This window comes from Arachis hypogaea, chromosome 9 (genome assembly GCF_003086295.3).
Source record: "Arachis hypogaea cultivar Tifrunner chromosome 9, arahy.Tifrunner.gnm2.J5K5, whole genome shotgun sequence".
Classification (NCBI taxonomy): Eukaryota; Viridiplantae; Streptophyta; class Magnoliopsida; order Fabales; family Fabaceae; genus Arachis; species Arachis hypogaea.
The window spans coordinates 93,409,399-93,417,884 of NC_092044.1; the positions used below are offsets into that span (position 1 = coordinate 93,409,399).

The 8,486-nt window shown below is 36.3% G+C and overlaps 2 non-coding genes across 2 annotated transcripts; one reads left to right on the forward strand and one right to left on the reverse strand.

Moving 5' to 3' along the window:
- Positions 1-853: 853 nt before the first annotated feature.
- On the forward strand, positions 854-961 carry LOC112713486 (small nucleolar RNA R71). The gene has a single exon (XR_003158459.1). It is a non-coding gene; the product is annotated as a small nucleolar RNA R71 (small nucleolar RNA).
- A 6,598-nt stretch (positions 962-7,559) lies between these two features.
- On the reverse strand, positions 7,560-7,667 carry LOC112713257 (small nucleolar RNA R71). Its single transcript, XR_003158231.1, has one exon. It is a non-coding gene; the product is annotated as a small nucleolar RNA R71 (small nucleolar RNA).
- Between the last annotated feature and the right edge of the window lie 819 nt (positions 7,668-8,486).

Below are 8,486 nucleotides of genomic sequence, written 5' to 3' on the forward strand. Positions count from 1 at the left end.
AATAGGGAACTCCTTTCTATCTGGGGGACGTCCCATGAGGTCTTCGTCATTGGGATTCACGTCCTCCCCTTTCCTCCTTGGATTCGGCCATTTTGATAATATCAACGGCCTTGCACTCTCTTTTTGGATTCTATTCTGTATTGCTTGGGAGAGCACTAGGAGGAGTTTCAGTGATTTTCTTACTCAGCTGGCCCACTTGTGCTTCCAAGTTTCTAATGGAGGACCTTGTTTCATTCATGAAACTTAAAGTGGCCTTAGATAGATCAGAGACTATGTTTGCTAAGCTAGAGGGGCTCTGCTCAGAATTCTCTGTCTGTTGCTGAGAAGATGATGGAAAAGGCTTGCTATTGCTAAACCTATTTCTTCCACCATTATTAAAGCCTTGTTGAGGCTTTTGTTGATCCTTCCATGAGAAATTTGGATGATTTCTCCATGAGGAATTATAGGTGTTTCCATAGGGTTCACCCATGTAATTCACATCTGCCATTGCAGGGTTCTCAGGATCATAAGCTTCTTCTTCAGAAGATGCCTCTTTAGTACTGTTGGATGCATTTTGCCATCCATTCAGACTCTGAGAAATCATGTTGACTTGCTGAGTCAGCATTTTATTCTGAGCCAATATGGCATTTAGAGTATCAATTTCAAGAACTCCCTTCCTTTGAGGCGTCCCATTACTCACAAGATTCCTCTCAGAGGTGTACATGAATTGGTTATTTGTAACCATGTTAATGAGTTCTTGAGCTTCTGCATGCATTTTCTTTAGGTGAATGGATCCACCTGCAGAATAGTCCAGTGACATCTTAGAAAACTCAGATAGACCATCATAGAATATATCCAAAATGGTCCACTCTGAAAGCATGTCAGAAGGACACTTTTTGGTCAACTGCTTGTATCTTTTCCAAGCTTCATAGAGGGATTCACCATCCTTTTGCTTGAAGGTCTGAACATCCACTCTAAGCTTGCTCAGCTTTTGAGGAGGAAAGAACTTGGCCAAGAAGGTTGTGACCAGCTTATCCCAAGAGTCCAGGCTATCTTTAGGTTGTGAGTCCAACCATGTTCTAGCTCTGTCTCTTACAGCAAAAGGGAAAAGCATGAGCCTATAGACTTCAGGATCTACTCCATTAGTCTTAACAGTATCACAGATCTACAAGAACTCAGTTAAAAACTGATAGGGATTTTCTGATGGAAGTCCATGAAACTTGCAGTTCTGTTGCATTAGAGCAACTAGTTGAGGTTTCAGCTCAAAATTGTTTGCTCCAATGGCAGGGATTGAGATGCTTCTTCCATAAAAATTGGAAGTAAGTGTAGTATAATCACCAAGCATCCTCCTTGCGCCTCCACCATTGTTATTGGGTTCGGCCATGTCTCTTTTTTTTTTTTTCAAGATTCTCTGTAAGGTTTTTTCTGGATTGTTGTGCTTTAGCTTCTCTTAGCTTCTTATTCAGAGTCCTTTTAGGTTCAAGATCTGCTTCAACAAGAATGTCCTTGTCCTTGCTCCTGCTCATATGAAAAAGAAGAAAACAGAAAAGAAGAGGAATTCTCTATGTCACAGTATAGGGATTCCTTTATGTGAGTAGAAGAAAAGAAGAATAAGAATGAAGAAGTGAAAAATTCGAACACAGAAGAGAAGAGAGGGTTCGAATTTTAAGTTGAATAGAAGTGTTAGTAAATAAATAAATAAATAGAAAAAGATGAGAGAGAGGAGTTTTCGAAAGTTAACTAAAATAAAAGAAAAATATTTTTGTTTTTATTTTAAATTAAAGTTAAAATTCGAATTTATAAAAAAGAATAAAATTAAAAATTAAAACAATTAGTTAAATAAAAAGAATTTTGAAAAAGAGGAAGGTTATTTTCGAAAATTAGAGAGAGAAAAGTAGTTAGGTGGTTTTGAAAAAGATAAGAAACAAACAAAAAATTAATTAGTTAGTTGAAAAAGATTTGAAAATCAATTTTGAAAAGATAAGGAGTTAGAAAAGATTTTGAAATTGATTTTGAAAAAGATATGTTTGAAAAGATATGATTGAAAAAAGATAAGATTTTGAAATTTATTTTGAAAAAGATTTGAAAAAAGAAATTTAGAAAGATTTGATTTTTAAAATTAAAATTGATTACTTGACTAACAAGAAACTAAAAGATATCATTCTAGAATTTAAAGATTGAACCTTTCTTAACAAGAAAGTAACAAACTTCAAATTTTTGAATCAATCAAATTAATTGTTAGTAGAGTTTTCGAAAATTATGAAATAAAATTAAGAAAAATATTTTGAAAATCAATTTTTAAAAATTTTCAAAAATAAAAAAAATGAAAAAGATTTGATTTTTAAAAAAGATTTTGAAAAGATAAGATTTTTAAAAATGAAATCTTGACTTGACTAATAAGAAACAACTTATTTTAAAAAAAATTTACTAAGTCAACCCAAAGATTTCGAAAATTATGAGTGAAATAAGGAAAAGATATTTTTTATTTTTTTGAATTTTTAGTGATGAGAGAGAAAAACACAAAAATTGACTCAAAACATAAAAATTATGAATCAAAACACATGATGCATGCAAGAACACTATGAATGTCAAGATGAATGTCAAGAACACTTTGAAAATCAAGATGAACATCAAGACTTATTTTTGAAAAATTTTCAAGAAAAGAAAAACATGCAAGACACCAAATTTAGAAATTTTTCATGCTTAGACACTATGAATGCAAAAATGCATATGAAAAATAACAAGAGACACAAAACAAGAAAATATGAAGATCAAACAATAAGACTTATCAAGAACAACTTGAAGATCATGAAGAACACCATGCATGAATTTTTTGAAAAAATGCATAAATTTTAAAAACATGCAATTGACACCAAACTTAAAAATTAACACTAGACTCAAATAAGAAACACAAAATATTTTTGGTTTTTATGATTTTATTAATTTTTTTTGGTTTTTTGAAAATTTCTTTTTGGAAAAACGAAAATAAATAAAAAAATTTGAAAGATTTTTGAAAACTTTTTTGAAAAGAAAATAAGAAGAAAATTACCTAATCTGAGCAACAAGATGAAGCGTCAGTTGTCCAAACTCAAACAATCCCCGGCAACGGCGCCAAAAATTTGGTGCACGAAATTATGATCATCAACAATGGCTCCAAAGACTTGGAGCTCTCAAACGTGAATCACACTTTGTCATAACCTTGCACAACTAACCAGCAAGTGCACTGGGTCGTCCAAGTAATAAACCTTACATGAGTAAGGGTCGATCCCACGGAGATTGTTGGTATGAAGCAAGCTATGGTCATCTTGTAAATCTCAGTTAGGCGGATTTAAATGGTTATAATGGTTTTTGAATATAAAGATAAATAAAGCATAAAATAGAAATAGAGATACTTATGTAAATCATTGGTGGGAATTTCAGATAAGTGTATGGAGATACTTTGTTCCTTCTGAATATCTGCTTTCCTACTGCTTTCATCCAATCATTCTTACTTCTTTCTATGGCAAGTTGTATGTTCGGGTTTCACCGGCGTCAATGGCTACCTCCCGTCCTCTCAGTGAAAATGGTCCAAATGCTCTGTCACAACACGGCTAATCATCTGTCGGTTCTCGATCATGTTGGAATAGAATCCAGTGATTCTTTTGCGTCTGTCACTACGCCCAACACTCGTGAGTTTGAAGCTCGTCACAGTCATCCCATCTCAGATCCTACTCAGAATACCACAGACAAGGTTTAGACTTTCCGGATCTTAGGAATGGCCACCAATAATTCTAGCTTATACCACGAAGATTCTGATTAAGGTATCCAAGAGATACGCACCTGATCTAAGGTAGAACGGAAGCGGTTCTCAGTCACGCGTTCATAGGTGAGAATGATGATGAGTGTCACGGATCATCATATTCATCATGTGGAAGTGCAGCGAATATCTTAGAATAAGAATAAGTTGAATTGAATAGAATAATAATAGTAATTGCGTTAATACACAAGGCACAGCAGAGCTCCACACCTTAATCTATGGTGCGTAGAAGCTCCACTGTTGAAAATACATAAGAATAAGGTCTAGGCATGGCCGAATGGCCAGCCTCCCTAAAGGCATATGAATTCGAAAATAGGGAAAAAGACCCTTAGTACAATAGTAAAAAGTTCTATTTATACTAAACTAGTTACTAGGATTTACAGAAATAAGTCTAAGTGCAGAAATCCACTTCCGGGGCCCACTTTGGTGTGTGCTTGGGCTGAGCTTGAGCTTTACACGTGCAGAGGCTTCTCTTCGGGTTAAACGCCAAGTTGTAACGTGTTTTTGGCGTTTAACTCTAGTTTGTGACGTGTTTCTGGCGTTTTACTCCAGAATGCAGCATGGAGCTGGCATTGAACGCCAGTTTGCATCGTCTAAACTCGAATAAAGTATGAATTATTATATATTGCTGGAAAGCCCTGGATATCTACTTTCAAATGCAATTGAGAGCGTGCCATTTATATTTTTGTAGCTCCAGAAAATCCATTCCGAGTGCAGGGAGGTCAGAATCCAACAACATCAGTAGTCCTTTTTCAGCCTGAATCAGATTTTTGCTCAGGTCCCTCAATTACAGCCAGAAAATACCTGAAATCACAGAAAAACACAAACTCATAGTAAAGTCCAGAAATGTGAATTTTTCATAAAAACTAATAAAAACATCCCTAAAAGTAGCTAGATCTTACTAAAAACTACCTAAAAACAATGCCAAAAAGCGTATAAATTATCTGCTCATCACTCACTTACCCAAATAGCCTACCTTTTATCTTCCATTGTTAGCCAATTTTGAGCCTACGCTTAACCCAATTGTTCTTTATTTTAGCACATTACAAGCCTAAAGTGAAAAAAATAAAAATCTCTTGTTTGGATCTTTGATTAGTTTAGGCTAGTGAGAGTGTTTATTATTCAAGTTTGGAGAGATCTGAGAACATTGGTTGGGATAAAAGGATGTTTTGTACTTCTATGTTTGAGAATTAAGTGCATGCTCATGTATTGATTAAATGTCTAGACCTTATGCATTGATGTTCTTGTATGAAGTTTGAAAGAAAGGAAAAATGAGAAAAACAAAAGAAAAAGAAAAGAAAAAAAGAAAAATATATATATATAGAAGAGAAAAGAAAAAAATGGAAAAAGAAAGAAAAAGAAGAAAGAGCAAAAAGGGGATAAAATGTCCCAAAGTAAATACAGTAAGAGTCAATGCATAGGTGTTGTAAAGTGAAAAGAAAATGCATGAGTATGTGAAAAGGTGAAATATGGGTAGTTAGGTTAGTTTTCAAATTTGTATAGGTTAGGTGGAAAAGTTTAGCCTCAACAAAGATTCAAACTCTAAGTCCACTTAACTGTATATGATCCTACCTTGACCCTAACCCCATTACAACCCTTGAGAAAGACCTCATGATATTTGTATGCATGCATTGAATGATTGATAAACCATTATTTTATGAATTATATTGTGTTTAATTGAGTGGTTTTATCAAGTCTTCACCCACTTACTCATATAATTTGCATGTATTTACAATTCCTTCCTGAAAATGTTCCATGATTGAAAACTTGCTTCCTAAAGATCTTTTAATTGTATATTTTTATTCTCCTTCGTACCATTCGATGCCGTGATCTATGTGTTAAGTGTTTCAGGCTTCATAGGGTAGGAATGGCGTAAGGAATGAAGAGGAAGCTTGCAAAGATGGAAGGAACACGAGGAATTAAGGAGATGACCAGCAAGAAGTAATGCAGGCGCATGGCTCACGCGGCCGCGCGAAAAGGAGGAAATCACAGTGACACGCTCGCATGCCTGATGCGACCGCGTGGATTGGAAGCTGCACAAGTGAGGCGAATGCGTGGACGACGCGCACGCATGGCACGGAAAACACTGAGTGACGCGAACGCGTGGACGACGTGGTCACGTGACGTGTGCGATCTGCAGAATTACAGAAGTCGCTGGAATAGATTCTGGGCCGCGTTTCAACCCAGTTTTTGGCCCAGAAACACAGATTGGAGCCAGGGAACATGCGAAGACAAAAGAACAATTCATTCTGCATAATTTCTAGTTTTTAGATCTGATTTTACTCCTCCCCTAGGTTTCTCTTTTTGACATTCATAAATTAGGATTTGAAGATTTTTTGCTTTGGCTTCTGAGAAGAGACTACCTCCGAAACTGGTCATTATAGTTTGTTATTTACTTTTCATTTACTCTTCCAGATTCTTAATTTGTCCAGAGTTGATATTGGATTATTTTCAGAGTTTATTAATACAAAACTATTTTTACTTTTAATTAATCTCTTTCATTATTATTTATTATGTCTCTTTTTATGTTCCCCATTGATTTTGTGAAGTCTACATTCATGATGATGGAGTAGTTCCCCAACTTAATTGGGAGTTGATTAAAAGGAGAACCTTGAGTTGGAATACTCAAGAGTTCAATTATAATTGGTTCATTGTTGGTTGGCTTGTTAGTCACTAACTCTAATCCTTCCCAAGGGAGAGGATTAGGACTTGTGAATAGAAGTTGACTTTTAATTTGACTTTCCTTCATTCGTTGAGGGTTAACTAAATGGAAACAATAACTAATTATTAATTGATCTTGACAAAATTCCAACAATGATAGAACTTCTAATTAATCTTCTCCCGGTCAAGATTTTATTTAAATCATATAAATTCTCTAATTTAATTTTCTGTTTATCAAACTCAAAAACCATTTGAAAAACCTCTGATTGATAAAATAGCACATTTTCCTGCAACTCGTTGGGAGACGACCTGAGACTCATACTCCCAGTATTTTATTTCTAAAATTTGTGACAGCTCTTTTCTAAATTGATAAGTGGATTTTCGCCAATTAAGAACTGTACTCACAACGCCATTTTTCTAAATAATTCTTAATCTGCCAATTTCCGCTCACGTCAATTTTTGGTTCCGTTGTCGGGGAGTTGCAATAGTGTGCTGATTTATTGATTGGAATTTATTTAATTGCATTTTTCTTTTTATTTTGCTACTATGAGCTGCATGTTTCTTTCATTGAATGACGCGTTCACTTTCTGATCCAAGCTTTCCAGTATTTGACCCTGAGATTGAAAGAACTATTTCACGTATAAGGCAAGCTCGGCGTCGGCTAGTCCTCTCTGAGGACGAATCTGAAACGTCATTTAAGAAAGAAACAAGCTCCCTCTCTACTGATTCAGTTGATTTATGTGCAGGTGACATGGCAGCCCCTAGGAGAGTCACTATCCAGGAGGCTGGAGCCCCTGATTTTACACTGCAACCGTACCAGGCGCACCACCCAATGGTGGCTGTGGACTTTGAAATAAAAATTGCACTACTCAATTTGATGCCCAAGTTTCATGGCTTACCTGCTCAAGAGCCTATCAAGCACCTTAGGGATTTTCAAACAGCTTGTTCTACTGTTAAGCGTGATGGTACTGATGAAAATTCTATTCTGTTAAAAGCCTTCCTATTCTCTCTTGAGGGAAAGGCAAGAGAGTGGTACTATACTCAACCCGGAGCAACTGTTTCTAACTGGGATACACTTAGAAGTGAATTTTTGGAGAAATTCTTTCCAACTGAGATTACCGATAAACTGAGGAAAGAGATTTCCATGATCGTTCAGGATGAATCTGAGACTCTCTACGAATATTGGGAGTGCTTCAATAATCTTCTAGAAGCATGTCCCCATCATATGATTGACAAGATAGTGTTGCTCGGCTACTTTACACAGGGCATGAAATCTCAAGATAAGACCACATTGGAATGTGCTAGCAATGGGTCTATGAAAAAGCACAAGACTACTGATGAGGCATGGCAATTGATCAGCGACTTAGCTGAATCTACTAGGAATCATAGGCAGAAACAAAGTCGGTCAAGAGTTGTTGCAGAGGTATCCTCTAGCAAAGAGACTGCTGCTCTAACTCAAAGCTTATGTGAAATGACCAACTTACTGAAGCAGATGTAATTGAGTCAACAACAAGCTCAGCCTTCTCCACCACAGCAAGGCCAACAGTTGGTTCCCCAAAGAGTATGCGAGATCTGTGCCGATTACAGTCATTATACTGATGAATGTCCGTAACTCCAATAGGAAGACAACATTGTGGCAGCCACTCATAACTTCTATGACCGCCCTAATCAAGGGTACAATCAAGGTGGCAGCTACAATCATGGATGGCGGGATAACCCCAACCAAGGTTGGAGAGATAATTCTAACCAAGGTTGGAGGGACAATCATAACAGAAGAGGCAGAGATAATAATGGAAACCAGAGGTGGAATAACAATAACAACTTCAGGCAGCAGAATCAGAATCAGGCCTACATAGCACCTCATCTAAGGCAGCCTCAAGCATTTCAGCAGACCCCTCAGATCACTTATCCCTCTTCATCTTCTAATGATGAGTTACTACAATCTATTGATCAAAGACAGCAGGCCATGGAAAATAACCTTACTTCTACTCTAAATAGTCTGAACTCTACCTTACAAGCCCTTGTCTCACAGATTGGATCACTGAATAAC